Below are 15724 nucleotides of genomic sequence, written 5' to 3'. Positions count from 1 at the left end.
AAATGGAGACGTAATGTTACAGAGAAAGCCTATCCAGGTGAATACACTTCATGTTATAAATAGGTAGTGCACATGTCAATGAGGTGGAGGTAGTAGTTATAACTAGAGATGAGCGAACACTAAAATGTTCGAGGTTCGAAATTCGATTCGAACAGCCGCTCACTGTTCGAGTGTTCGAATGGGTTTCGAACCCCATTATAGTCTATGGGGAACATAAACTCGTTAAGGGGGAAACCCAAATTCGTGTCTGGAGGGTCACCAAGTCCACTATGACACCCCAGGAAATGATACCAACACCCTGGAATGACACTGGGACAGCAGGGGAAGCATGTCTGGGGGCATAAAAGTCACTTTATTTCATGGAAATCCCTGTCAGTTTGCGATTTTCGCAAGCTAACTTTTCCCCATAGAAATGCATTGGCCAGTGCTGATTGGCCAGAGTACGGAACTCGACCAATCAGCGCTGGCTCTGCTGGAGGAGGCGGAGTCTAAGATAGCTCCACACCAGTCTCCATTCAGGTCCGACCTTAGACTCCGCCTCCTCCGGCAGAGCCAGCGCTGATTGGCCGAAGGCTGGCCAATGCATTCCTATGCGAATGCAGACTTAGCAGTGCTGAGTCAGTTTTGCTCAACTACACATCTGATGCACACTCGGCACTGCTACATCAGATGTAGCAATCTGATGTAGCAGAGCCGAGGGTGCACTAGAACCCCTGTGCAAACTCAGTTCACGCTAATAGAATGCATTGGCCAGCGCTGATTGGCCAATGCATTCTATTAGCCCGATGAAGTAGAGCTGAATGTGTGTGCTAAGCACACACATTCAGCACTGCTTCATCAAGCCAATACAATGCATTAGCCAGTGCTGATTGGCCAGAGTACGGAATTCGGCCAATCAGCGCTGGCTCTGCTGGAGGAGGCGGAGTCTAAGATCGCTCCACACCAGTCTCCATTCAGGTCCGACCTTAGACTCCGCCTCCTCCGGCAGAGCCAGCGCTGATTGGCCGAAGGCTGGCCAATGCATTCCTATGCGAATGCAGACTTAGCAGTGCTGAGTCAGTTTTGCTCAACTACACATCTGATGCACACTCGGCACTGCTACATCAGATGTAGCAATCTGATGTAGCAGAGCCGAGGGTGCACTAGAACCCCTGTGCAAACTCAGTTCACGCTAATAGAATGCATTGGCCAGCGCTGATTGGCCAATGCATTCTATTAGCCCGATGAAGTAGAGCTGAATGTGTGTGCTAAGCACACACATTCAGCACTGCTTCATCAAGCCAATACAATGCATTAGCCAGTGCTGATTGGCCAGAGTACGGAATTCGGCCAATCAGCGCTGGCTCTGCTGGAGGAGGCGGAGTCTAAGGTCGGACCTGAATGGAGACTGGTGTGGAGCGATCTTAGACTCCGCCTCCTCCAGCAGAGCCAGCGCTGATTGGTCGAGTTCCGTACTCTGGCCAATCAGCGCTGGCCAATGCATTCTATTAGCCCGATGAAGTAGAGCTGAATGTGTGTGCTTAGCACACACATTCAGCTCTACTTCATCAGGCTAATAGAATACATTGGCCAATCAGCGCTGGCCAATGCATTCTATTAGCTTGATGAAGCAGAGTGTGCACAAGGGTTCAAGCGCACCCTCGGCTCTGATGTAGCAGAGCTGAGGGTGCACAAGGGTTCAAGTGCACCCTCGGCTCTCCTACATCAGAGCCGAGGGTGCGCTTGAACCCTTGTGCAGCCTCGGCTCTGCTACATCAGAGCCGAGGGTGCGCTTGAACCCTTGTGCACACTCTGCTTCATCAAGCTAATAGAATGCATTGGCCAGCACTGATTGGCCAGAGTACGGAATTCGGCCAATCAGCGCTGGCCAATGCATCCCTATGGGAAAAAGTTTATCTCACAAAAATCACAATTACACACCCGATAGAGCCCCAAAAAGTTATTTTTAATAACATTCCCCCCTAAATAAAGGTTATCCCTAGCTATCCCTGCCTGTACAGCTATCCCTGTCTCATAGTCACAAAGTTCACATTCTCATATGACCCGGATTTGAAATCCACTATTCGTCTAAAATGGAGGTCACCTGATTTCGGCAGCCAATGACTTTTTCCAATTTTTTTCAATGCCCCCAGTGTCGTAGTTCCTGTCCCACCTCCCCTGCGCTGTTATTGGTGCAAAAAAGGCGCCAGGGAAGGTGGGAGGGGAATCGAATTTTGGCGCACTTTACCACGTGGTGTTCGATTCGATTCGAACATGGCGAACACCCTGATATCCGATCGAACATGTGTTCGATAGAACACTGTTCGCTCATCTCTAGTTATAACATGCTAAGAAAAAAATATAAACAACAAGCAATAGGTAACTGAGGTCAGAGATATAACATACCCATGGATAAATTGTGAAGATTGTTGCTGGTTTAGCCCACACACCAGGCAAAAGCAGTAGGTGTGGGGGATAAATCCAGCAAAATGAGAGTAAAAATAGGGTAGTTATTGTTCCCAGTGTTTGGAGTAAATAGATATGTACAAAATCAGGTTATAAGCTTATAATAATTGCCCAAATGTAAGGGTGATATAAACCCAGGAACCTATCAAGGTATATTAGAAATTTCAACATCAATGGCCTTCATGCATCTCTGACACAATTCACACAGTGAACTAGTAAGTGCATGTCAGTTAATACAAATGGAGACGTAATGTTACAGAGAAAGCCTATCCAGGTGAATACACTTCATGTTAAAAGTAGGTAGTGCACATGTCAATGAGGTGGAGGTAGTAGTTATAACATGCTAGGTAAAGATGTAGACAAAAAACAATAGGTAACTGAGGTCACAAGTATAACATACCCATAGATGAATCGTAAAAATATTTGCTGGTTTAGCCCACACACCAGGCATTGTCACACTTTTTAACTTGTTCTTGTGTTTTGTATATTTAATAAAAATTGTCTGTTTCAATTTAGCATTTTCTACCCCTTTTTTCCATTTACCCCTCATTCTGGGTTTTTGAAAATGCAATTATTTGATGATCTACAGTGGGTATTAGATGTTGTTTAAATGAGTTACTTTGATATACCCTGTTCTTCATGCTTGTATACATAATTCTGAAGACTACACTTAGATGCACACTTGCATTGCACGCTGGATTGCCAGATGACCTAAGCTATTACATTTATACAAGCCAGAGTTTGTAAGATGTCTATCAGGTGTGAACGGAGTGTGCATATAAGCAGACGCAATCAGGCCAGAATCAAAGAGTTGGAAATGAGTACACAGCAGGGATTACAGACGGGTATCACAACTGATATAATGGCTACAGAGTCATATACACATACCAGCAGAATAAATGAATGATAATAGCAGGCAGGGAATACAGTTAAACAGGACACAGGATTGAGGCTGAAGATATAAGTTCATGTGATATACACATACCAGCAGAATAATGTATAGGTTTGTACATCACTGTATAGGATTGTTTTTATCCAGTCACCGCACAAACCCCACACAGACCAGCTGTTTCAGCAGCCTCTGGACACTGTAAGCTGTTGTAGTGGTCGGGGAGCACATGTTGTCTTACGCTCCCCCCGTTGTGGGGTCTCGGTGTCCCACATTCCATATACTGATGACTTATCCTGTGACTATCCCATCCGTATAAAAAAAATTGGTTTCGGGCCAGGAAATCCCTTTAATGAAAATTCTTCTGTGTATCTCTGCAGGGATAGTCTCATTTACATCAGTCATTCGAGGATGCGCAACACTATCGTACTGCGAGCATGGCAACGGGTTCGTAGATGATGGAATCAATGCAGCATTCTATTTATATGGTATAAACTACTCACTTTATGGCATAAAACCAAAAACACCAACTGCGACGCCTTCCTCACGAGGGACCCCAAATATCCATAAAGTCGTCCTGACTCCAGTCATCGTGTGTCTTCTTCTGCCGACTTTGTTGTACTAACAGTGGTTAAGCATGCTTTCGGGGGTGTATACAGATATCATGGGGCCCCATAGTGCAATGTTCCCTCTGCAGTGATGTTTTTTATTATTTTGAGGGATGTTTTTACGTCACACTCCGTCTCACCCTGCTGTTTTAGTAATTTGCTGCTCATTCTGAACACAGGTCGACAGGTAGAAATGCATTCATATCTCTCCCCTGTGATAACATTTGCAACCTGCAGACACCTTTAGGCTCCGTTCCCACAGAGTAACGTGCCGCGGATTCAGACACCTATACATGTATCAGAGGGTGAGCGCTCAAAACAGACCGCATTCACTTCAATGGGTGCCGGCTTACGGGCGCTACACATTGAAATCAATGGGAGGCTTTTTAACCCATTGATTTCAATGTGTAGCACCCATAAGCCGACACATTGAAGTGAATGGGATCTGTTTTGAGCGCTCACCCTCTGACACGTGTATGTGTGTCTGAATGCGCAGCGCGTTACTCCGTGGGAACGGAGCCTAAGGGTGACCACTTTGCATAGGAGTGAATACAACGGCCTGTACACTCAGTGGCAACTGTAAAATCTCCTTCTCCAGTGCTCCCCCTAGTGGCCACTGCAGGAAAATGCAGTGGATTAATAATAATAAGCTGTAGAAAATCAGCCCCTCCCCTTCTGCGCCCCGAAGCAGCTCCGTAGTCTGCCTATAGGATACGCCTGACACTGAATCCTTGAAGGAATGGAGCCAAAAACAAGTGACAGATGTTTACAGGACAGAATAGTATTTATTAGAGATGAGTGAATTTTTCAAAATTTGCCTAATTTTCCAATACTATTCGATTCAAATTAATTTGCAGTGAATCGCATTAACCCCTTCCTGAAATCTGCCCAAATAGTATGTTGCTGCCGGGAAGGACACTGCGGCATTTCAGGGGGCTTTTTATATATTGGAGTCCCAGTTGGCCCCCCTGTGATGTTTTTGTGGGGGGTGCTGCTGCTACTATTCAGCAGCCTGGGGTCTGACCAGTGACCCAGGGTCTGCCCCATTGCTGTCCCTTCGTATACCTGGTTGAAATTGCCTTGAATGGAGACTGTCAGCCTATGCTTCAATCTCCAATGGGGACAAAAAAAAAAAAGTAAAAAAAATAAAACCCACCCCCTCCTTCCCTAGATCTGGTGCTATTATTATACTCTGGGGTCTCCTTAGACCAGAGGCCCAGGGGAAGTGATTAAAAATAACAAACACTTATACTCCCCTTACCTCACCTCTTCTGGGTATCCGGAAGTCTGCAGCGTCCTCCTCACTCCTCTTCTTCCTTGCAACTGAGGTCCTGCGCTCCATAGGTCACTGCTGAGCCCTGTGATTGGGCCTCAGCGGTCATGTGGGGTGCGATGACTTCATTATGCCAGTGTGCCATGCTCCAATCACAGGCCCCAGCAATGAGGCCTGGAGAGCAGGACCTCAGTCACCGGCCGGAAGAGCTCCGATGTGGATGCAGAGCCCAGGGCAGGTGAGTATCAGTATTTATTTTAAATTTTTAATCTTGAGGGGGTGCCGAGGGGGACTTGCAGCCTGGCGGAACTGTGTTTGACTGTGGCATCCAAGGGGTTAAAACTCCCAATCAGAGCTGTGATATTTGTTACCCTGTAGAGTGAGGAAATCCGGATTCGATGCAAATCGAATATTTCCCGAAATCCGGATCAAATTCCATTTCGATTCATTCATCTCTAGTATTTCATTGTCAGATATTTGTTTTAAAGATAAGTCTTGGCAGGAAAATATCCCAAAAATTTAATGTGGCTTTATTTCCTATGTCAAATCGTCTACACCTGGCAGGCCACTGCTCTGAAATATCTCAAGATCTACTATGAAAATACATTTTCTGAAATATAAAAAAAAAAATAAATAAAAAAATAAAAAAAAAACTTCTGAGAACTGTAATTGTACTCACCTTGGGCTACAATAGGCCTATCACCGTATGGTAGTATGTATTGTACCAGTCAGGTGACTACTCCAGGGAGGTTAAAGGGATTCTACCACTAAACTAACATTTTTTTCTAATGACCACATCGGAATAGCCTTAAGAAAGGCTATTCGTCTCCTACCTTTAGTTTAGTGGTAGAATCCCTTTAAATTTTTCAAATAAAAATATGCTGCTTTTATTGTAAGCCTATTTTATTTTATTTTTGTTGACACCATGTAAATTTTTTCCTATATCTATGTCGGCTTTCTGAACACCACTGAATAGTATTTTGATATTGTACACACAATGCTGTTTTGCTGCCTCCCTCCTTTGTTTCCCCATGTCATACCTGTGTGTTACCTGTATATTATTGCACTATTATTACTATTTCACTACTGTTAGCTGATCATTATGAGTAGTACAAAATACATTAAATATCCAGAATCATTATATTTTCTATAGTCTTATTTTGCTTCTTATGTATATGGCACCCATTACACCATATTCTGTAGTACAGTTTGCTATCCCTCCCATCACTTCTAATCTCCAATGGGGTCATAATCTGAACCTGTTTTATCTGAAGATAACTAAGGAGGGAACTTCCCTAGTGACAGGGAGCGAGCAGCAAAAAATTGTTAGAAGGGAGATACTTAGCGGCTGCAACTTTAGAGAAGTTTTTCAGGCAGAAAACAGCATCATATTTAAATACAGTTAATTACATTCTTGTCCAGAATCACATGATCTAATCAATGAGACTAAACTTTAAGTTCCTTTCTTTGAAAACCTTTGAAAATTCTATATATGATTAGAGTTGGTTCTATGCAGCTCAACCTACCTGTAGGATGTTGGGTATTAATGGAGGGATAGAGACACACTACATATGTTATATTGCTGGTGTGACTCTACGCTGTGTGTGACCTGGAAGAAGCGCGGGACAGACGTGAACTGGACATTGCTGCTGTTTGATATCCAGGTATGAAATTTATGATGGACTGTAACAGATGAAGTGCAAACAGATTTGACTTGTTATGTTAAGTGCCACATCTGCTCTTATATCTTGGATTGGTTGATGGACTTATGCTAGGTTCATTCTAGTATTCAGGTTTCTGTCCATTCATGTTTGCATGGGGACCCAAAAGACTGTAACCCTACCCACTTAAAAAGCGTTACACACAGAAACCCACAGACTCCATAGAATATAATGATGTCTGACAGGTATCCACCCGGTGTCCACCAATGTCATACTTGCAGGGGTCTGGTTACCTTGTAGAAGGTGCCGTGACAACACCTACTGACAGTGGACTCTGCTGCTCCTCATGGCACAATGTTCAAAGTGATGACAGATGCCATTCCCTGACTCAGGGCTATCTTAAGATGAGCCTTGGGCTGTATTCTTCCTCCAATAGGGCTGTAGGGAGCCACTAGACCTCAGTGCACACCGTCTCCTCTGCACTCTCACGATGCTAACACTCCACTAGCATTGAGGCTGTAACGGCTCCCCAGTATGGTCGGCAGTTGAGCAGTAAAACAGTGACTATAAAGCTCATATTAAGGTGTATATATCATCCCCCCACCTGGATAGAACTGGTATAACCACCACACCTCACATTCTTATGAGATTCCTGTACTCGCCCAGTAGGGATGAATACTGGTCATACAACCGACAGCACAAGTACAACAAAGACCAGGTGTTTTGTTGGGTCTATCAGGAGGTGGGATAGAGTATGTAGTGGATTGATCAGTATTATATCTGAGCGAACAGTAAAATGTTGAATATTCGATATTTGTTTCGAAGAACCGCTCAATATTAGACTATTCGATCGAATATCGAACCCCATTATAGTCTATGGGAGAAAATGCTACAGGGGATCCCACCATTCGACTCAGGAGAGTCACCAAGTCCACTAAGACACCCCAGGAAATGATGCCAACACCCTGTAAAGCAACTGGGACAGCAGGGGAAGCATGCCTGGGGGCATCAAGTACCTTTATTATGTCGGGATCCCTGTCAGCTTGCAATATGCTGGAGCTGACTTTTTCCCATAGGAATGCATTGACCAGCGTTGATTGGCCAGTGTACAGCATTCGGCCAATCAATGCTGGTTCTGCCTGAGGAGGCGGAGTCTAAAATTGATCCACGGCAGTTTCCATTCTGGTCCGATTTTAAACTCCGCCTCCTCTGGCAGAACCAGCGTTGATTGGCTGAATGCTGTACACTGGCCAATCAACGCTGGTCAATGCATTCCTATGGCGAGATGAAGCAGAGCTAGCTGTGCGGTTAGCTCGGCTACTCCAGACAGTGGACAACAGAGCTCAGCACACACTCAGCTCTGCTACCTCTCTACACTCTGTTGTAGAGATGTAGTAGAGCTGAGTGTGTGCTGAGCTCTGCTACACACGAGATTTGTGTGACAGGAGGAGTAGATGGAGGGATGGTTGGGAGTAGTGCAGAGTAGTAGTTGAGTAGTAGTAGTAGTAGTAGCAGTAGTTGAGTAGCTCCGGAGTAGTTGAGCTGAGTGTGCAGTATCGGACACTACTACATGGGCGTTGAAACAGAGCTGGGATTTTAAAGACGATTCTATTCACTACAAAGCATGTAGTCCAAAAATTTAAACAATTTTTGGACCCCATGCTGTGTAGTGATTAATCCCCTCCCCCCCACTGGTGTCCGCTTACCTGCAGCTCCCTTTTCTTCTTGGTCTGGTCCTCTGTCCGGTCTTCAGAGCGCCCTGCCCCCCTCTCCCCCGACTTGTATATAGATAAGGCGTGGCTTAGGAGAGTGTGGGTGAGGAGACGTCTCTCCGCCCAGTACCCGCCCACACTCTCCTAAGCCCCTCCCCCTCTTCCGACTAGTATTATAGTGAAGGAAGGGCTTAGGAGAGTGTGGGCGGGTACTGGGTGGGGAGACTGCCAATTTAGTCTTTCGGCAGTGTAAAAGTGAACCTGGAAACTATAGGCTAGTAAGTTTAACCACATAAGGACCGCAGTACGTAAAATTACGGCCTGCGGTCCTGGTACCTAAAGACCGGACTATTGCCGAAATTTAACACGATTGGCAGCAAGATGGGTGTGTGTGTGTGTGCCTATATCAGTAAAAGGCAGCCTGGGGTCTGGCCAGTGACCCCAGGATCCTGGAGCCCCCACACACTTGGTTGATCCTGCCGGGCGATGGAGGAAGTGAGCAATGTTGCTCACTTCCTCTGTAGCTTGCAGGACACTGAATGCTGTGTCTTGCAAGCTACAAGTTTTCATCAAAGCATCAACTGATTCAAGTGTCCTAAATGGACACATGAAAAAGTAAAAAAAAAAAAAAAATGCGAAAAAATGAAATAAAAGTGTATGAAAAAAAATTAATAAAGTTATAAAGCCCAAAAATCTCTTCTTTTCTTTAGAAAATGAATTATATAAAAAAAAACCACTAAAAATTAATAAAAACAATGCATATTTGGTATTGTCGTGTCCATAACAATATGTACAATAAAACTGAAATAATATTTAATGTACACGGTGAACGTTGGAAATAAAAATGGAAAAAACTTGCCAGAAGTAATGATTTTTCGCCATCTCACCTTACAAAGTATGCTATAAAAAGTGATCAAAAAGTCATATGCACCCCACAACAGTGCAAATAAAAAGCGCACATTGTCCCACAAAAAAATAAGCCCTCAACCAACACTGTCAACCGAAAAATAAAAATGTTACGCTTCTCAGAAGATGGCGATGCAAAAAACATTGATTTATGTCCCCAAATGTGTTTTTTTTCTGCAGACTTAGTATCGCATAAAAAAATAGTATAAATGAGGTATTGCCGTAACCGTACCGACCCGCAGAATAAAGGACACGTTACTTATACTGTACGCTGCATGGCGAAAAATTAAAAAGGTAAAACTTAATGCCAGTATTGATTTTTTTTTTTTTTTTTTTAAATCCAGCAAGAAAGAGTTAATAAAATGTATTCAGTAAGTTATAGGCACCCAAGATGGTGTCATTACAAAATGCATCTCATCCCGCAAACAACAAGCCCTTATATGGCCACATCACCAGAAAAATAAAGAAAATATAGCATCTAGCAATGTGAAGACAAAAAAAAACAAAATCGCCAAATCATTAGAACACAACTGGCTGCGGCAGGAAGGGAATATATAAGCTGTGTGAGCGAATATCAGGGGACACCCCAGATTTACAGATTATGAGGGATGAGACACCAGAAGTGACCCCCAAAGTGACCCCCAGAGTGACTCCCCCAATCATAGGAGCTACTGGGACATAGTAGGGAATTTGGTGTCTGCAATGTTCTCCGCACCGCTTATATATTCCCTCTTCACCATCCGCTGTGCAGTCACGTCTGGGATACTAATACTCACTACACCCCCTGAGAAATTCTTTGAGGGGTGCAGTTTTCAAAATGGGGTCACTCCTTTGGGGAATCCATTTTTCTAGTACCTTACAGGCTCTACAAACATGACATGGAGTCCAGATACCAAATATCCAAATCCATACTCCAAAAGCCGCATTGCGCTCCTTCCCTTCTGCGCCCTGCTGTGCGCCCAAACTGCAGTTTATGACACATGTATGACATTAGTGTCCCCAGGATAACGTACGTAATGTCATATGTGGGTATAAACTGATATTAGGGCACAGCCGGACACAGAAGGGAAGAAGGGTTATTGGTAGAGATGAGCGAACACTGTTCAGATCAACCGATCCGAACAGCATGCTCGCATAGAAATGAATGGACGTAGCCAGCATGCGGGGGGTTAAGCAGCCGGACGCCGTCAAAGCGGAAGTACCAGGTGCATTCATTCATTTCTATGGGAGCGTGCTGTTCGGATCGGCTGATCCGAACAGTGTTCGCTCATCTCTAGTTATTGGGTTTTTGGAGCGCAGACAGTTTGGTTTTTGGATGCCATGACACTTTTGCACAGCTGAAACGCCAGTAAAGTGGAAACCCCTGAGATGTGACGTTATTTTGGAAACTACACCCCTGAAGGATTTATCCAGGGGTACAGAGAGCATTTTTGACCCCCAAGTGTTGCTATAACTTATTATCCATAAATGAATACGAAGCTGATTGTGAGAGGTGAAAATTACAATTTTTCCAGGAATCGGTCATTTCAGTGCCTAATATGTTGTGCCCATCTTGTATCAGAGATGAACGCTCTGAAAGCTGTTGTGCCCAGGATACCCCCTACCAGTTTTTGAAGTGTGTATCTCTGCTGACATAAGTTGGGAACAACATATCGGGCACTCAAATGGCGAATCTCTGGAAAATTTTAATTTTTAACTTCTCATTATCAGTTGCAATTTCATTTCTGGAAACGAAATAAATGCATCACTCAGGGGTTAAAAATGCTCGCTATGCCACTTGATAAATCCCATCAGTGGGCAGCGGTGACATGTCTGCAGATTCCACTTTATTGGCAATTCAGGGGCTTTGCAAAAGTTTCATGATGTCCAAGAATCAAACTGTGCGCCAAAAACCAAAATAGCGCTCCTTCCCTTCTGTGCGCGGCTGTGCCCAAACAGCCATTTCTACCCACATATGGCATTACGTCTGTTATCCGGGGTACACCAGTGTCATACATGTGGGCATACACCACCATTTGGGTACACAGTAGGACGCAGATGTGAAGGAGCGATATGTGCTTTTGGAGTGCAGATTTAGATTCTTTTTTTTTGGACACCATGTCACATTTGCAGAGACCCTAAAATTGTCCCTACAAAATGGGGTCACTTCTTGGTGAATTCCAGTTTAGTGTCACCTGTGTAGTTTCTAAAATGGGGTCACTTTTGAGGGGTTTACATTGTGTTGATACTTTAGGGGCTCAGCAAATGTGACATGGCACCTGAGAACTATTCCAGCAACATCTGCTTTCCAAAAGCCAAATAGCACTCTTTCCATTCTGAGCCCCACCATGTACCCATACAGCAGATTATGGCCACATATGGGGTGTTGCCGTGTTCAGAAAAAAATGTGTAACAAACTGATGGGGGGGGGTCAATTCTTCAACTACTTGAAAAATTAAAAATATGGCGCTAAATGGACGATTAATTGGAAAAAAAGTAATTTTTCATTTTTACGTCCCATTGTTAATAAAATCTGTGAATCAGATTTGAGGCTAAAATGCTCACCAAACCCCTAGATAAATTCTATGAGGGGTGTAGTTTCCAAAATGGGGTCACTTTTAGGGGGTTTCCACTGTATTGGTACTTTAGAGGCTCTGCAAATGCGACATGGGACTTGAAAAATATTCCAGCAAAATCTGCCCTTCAAAAGCCAAATAGCGCTCTTTCCATTTTGAGCCCCGCCATGTTCCGATACAGCAGATTATGGCCACATATGGGGCATTTCTGTGTTCAGGAGAAATTGTTTAACAAACTTTATGGAGCTTTTTCCCCTTTATCCTCTTGTGAAAATGAAAAATTTGGGGCTAAATTGACAGTTTATTGGAAAAAAAGTAAATTTTCATTTTCATGTCCCAATATTAATAAAATCTGTGAAACATCTGTAGGGTCAAAATGCTCACTCTACCCTTTCATATGTTCTGTGGGGGGTGTAGTTTCCAAAATGGGGTCACTTTTAGGGGGTTTCCACTGTATTGGTACTCTAGGGGCTCTGCAAATGAGACATGGCACCTAAAAATTATTCCAGCAAAATCTGCCATCCAAAAGCCAAATAGCGCTCTTTCCATGAATTCTGTGAGGGGTTTAGTTTCTAAAATGGAGTCACTTTTGGGGGGTTTCCATTGCTTTGGTACTCTAAGGGCACTGCAAATGAGACATGGCACCTGAAAATTATTCCAGCAAAATGTGCTTTTCAAACACCCAGTGTCGCTCCTTCCCTTCCATGCACTGCCGTGTACCCAAAAATCAGTTTACACCCACATGTGGGGTATTTCTGTGTACGGGAGAAATTGCACAATAAACTGTCAGATGCATTTTCTCCTTTAACCCTTTATGAATGTGATAATTTTAGGTCTAAATGAATGTATTAGTGAAAAAAAAATGAAATGTCTAAATTTCACCACCATATTATTTTTATTCTTATGAAATGCTTAAAGGGTTAACAAACATCCCAAATGCTGTTTTGAATAACTTGAAGGGTGCAGTTTTGAAAATGGGGTGATTTATGAGGGTTTCTATTAGATAGGCCTTTATAATTCCTTTCAGAACTGAAGTGGTTCCTAAAAAATTTGTTTGGGGAATTTTCTTGTAAATCTGGAAAATCGCTGTTCCACTTGTAAGCCTTGTAACGTCCTAAATAAATTAAAAGACACTCAAAAGATGATGCCAATATAAAGCAGAGATATGGGAGATAATATTTATTCATGTATTTGGGTGGTATAACTATCTGCCTGAAAAGCAGAGAATTTCACATTTTGAAAACTGCATTTTTTTCCAAATTTCCATCAAATTTCCTGTTTTTTTTAAATAAATAAATGCAAAAATATTGATTAGTGTTTACCACTAGAGATGAGCGAACACTAAAATGTTCGAGGTTCGAAATTCGATTCGAACAGCCGCTCAATGTTCGTGTGTTCGAACGGGTTTCGAACCCCATTATAGTCTATGGGGAACAGATACTCGTTAAGGGGGAAACCCAAATCCGTGTCTGGAGGGTCACCAAGTCCACTATGACACCCCAGGAAATGATGCCAACACCTCTGGAATGACACTGGGACAGCAGGGGAAGCATGTCTGGGGGCATCTAACACACCAAAGACCCTCTATTACCCCAACATCACAGCCTAACAACTACACACTTTACACACTCAATACCACCTCTCTGACAGTAGGAAAACACCTTGAAACATGTGTATTTGGCACTTGCAGTGAGGAGAGCTTGTCACCAGCAGTGAATTTGGCCCTTGTAGTAAGTTGAGGTTGGCACCAACATTTGTTTTGAAAATCAGGGTGGATTGAGCCTCTAACCAGCAGAGTTTGGGCAAATTCATGGTGGAGGGAGCCTCTAAAAACCCCAGTTTGGACCAATTCATGGTGGAGGGAGCCTCTAACCAGCCCAGTTTGGACCAATTCATGGTGGAGGGAGCCTCTAAACAGCCCAGTTTGGGCAAATTCATGGTGGAGGGAGCCTCTAAAAAACCCAGTTTGGACCAATTCATGGTGGAGGGAGCCTCTAAACAGCCCAGTTTGGGCAAATTCATGGTGGAGGGAGCCTCTAACCAGCCCAGTTTGGACCAATTCATGGTGGAGGGAGCCTCTAAAAAACCCAGTTTGGACCAATTCATGGTGGAGGGAGCCTCTAACCAGCCCAGTTTGGACCAATTCATGGTGGAGGGAGCCTCTAAAAAACCCAGTTTGGACCAATTCATGGTGGAGGGAGCCTCTAAACAGCCCAGTTTAGACCAATTCATGGTGGAGGGAGCCTCTAACCAGCAGAGTTGTGGGAAAGCAGGGTGGAGGGAGCCTCTAACCAGCAGAGTTGGTGGAAATCAGGGTGGAGGGAGCCTCTAACCAGCAGAGTTGGTGGAAATCAGGGTGGAGGGAGCCTCTAACCAGCAGAGTTGGGGGAAATCAGGGTGGAGGGAGCCTAGTATTAGCAGAATTGTGCAACGCTTATGGTGGATGAGTATGAGGATGCGGAGGAATTGGAGAGGTTGAGTACAGACATGGAGTTTCATGTTGGGGTGCTTTACACAGGTGGGCACAAAAATGAAGGCTCTATCCAGTGGTGGTTCATTTTTATCAAAGTGAGCCGGTCGGCACTCTCAGCTGACAGACGGGTGCGCTTGTCAGTGATGATGCCACCGGCTGCACTGAACACCCTCTCAGATAGGACGCTGGCGGCAGGACAGGACAGCACCTCCAAGGCATATAGGGCAAGTTCAAGCCACAGGTCCAACTTCGACACCCAATACGTGTAGGGCGCAGAGGGGTCGGAGAGGACAGGGCTGTGGTCGGAAAGGTATTCCCGCAACATGTGCCTATACTTCTCATGCCTGGTGACACTAGGACCCTCCGTGGCGGCACTTTGGTGAGGGGGTGCCATCAAGGTGTCCCAGACCTTAGACAGTGTGCCCCTCGTTTGTGTGGACCGGTGAGAACTTGGTCGCCTACTGGAGGAACTGCCCTCCCTGCCGCCAACGTCACATGCTGGAAACATCTCCATCATATTCTGCACCAATTGCCTGTGGCAAACATTGATGCGATTGGCCCTCCCCTCTACCGAAATAAAAGACGAGATGTTGTTTTTATACCGGGGGTCAAGGATAGCAAAGATCCAGTACTGGTTGTCCTCCATGATTTTGACAATACGCTTGTCGGTTGTAAAGCACCCCAACATGAACTCAGCCATGTCTGCCACAGTGTTAGTTGGCATGACTCCTCTGGCCCCACCGGAAAGTTCAATCTCCATTTCCTCCTCATCCTCCATGTCTACCCATCCGCGCTGCAACAATGGGATGATTCGAAGTTGCCCGGAAGCCTCCTGTATCACCATCACATCATCGGACAACTCTTCTTCCTCCTCCCCCTCCTCCTCCTCCTCCTCCTCCATTAAACGCGATGAAGCGGACAGATGTGTGGACCTACTCTCCAGCTGTGACGGATCGGATGCTATCCTTGACTCCTCTGTGTGATCTGAGTTATCCCTGATGTCAATCAGGGATTCTCTCAGAACACACAAGAGCGGGATTGTAAGGCTCACCATCGCATCCTCAGAGCTCACCCTCCTTGTGGACTCCTCAAAGACCCGTAGGATGTCACAAAGGTCTCTCATCCATGGCCACTCATGGATGTGAAACTGAGGCAGCTGACTTTGTGGCACCCTAGGGTTTTGTAGCTGGTATTCCATCAAA

Source organism: Leptodactylus fuscus, chromosome 6 (assembly GCF_031893055.1).
Source record: "Leptodactylus fuscus isolate aLepFus1 chromosome 6, aLepFus1.hap2, whole genome shotgun sequence".
Classification (NCBI taxonomy): Eukaryota; Metazoa; Chordata; class Amphibia; order Anura; family Leptodactylidae; genus Leptodactylus; species Leptodactylus fuscus.
This window is presented reverse-complemented; position numbering follows the sequence as displayed.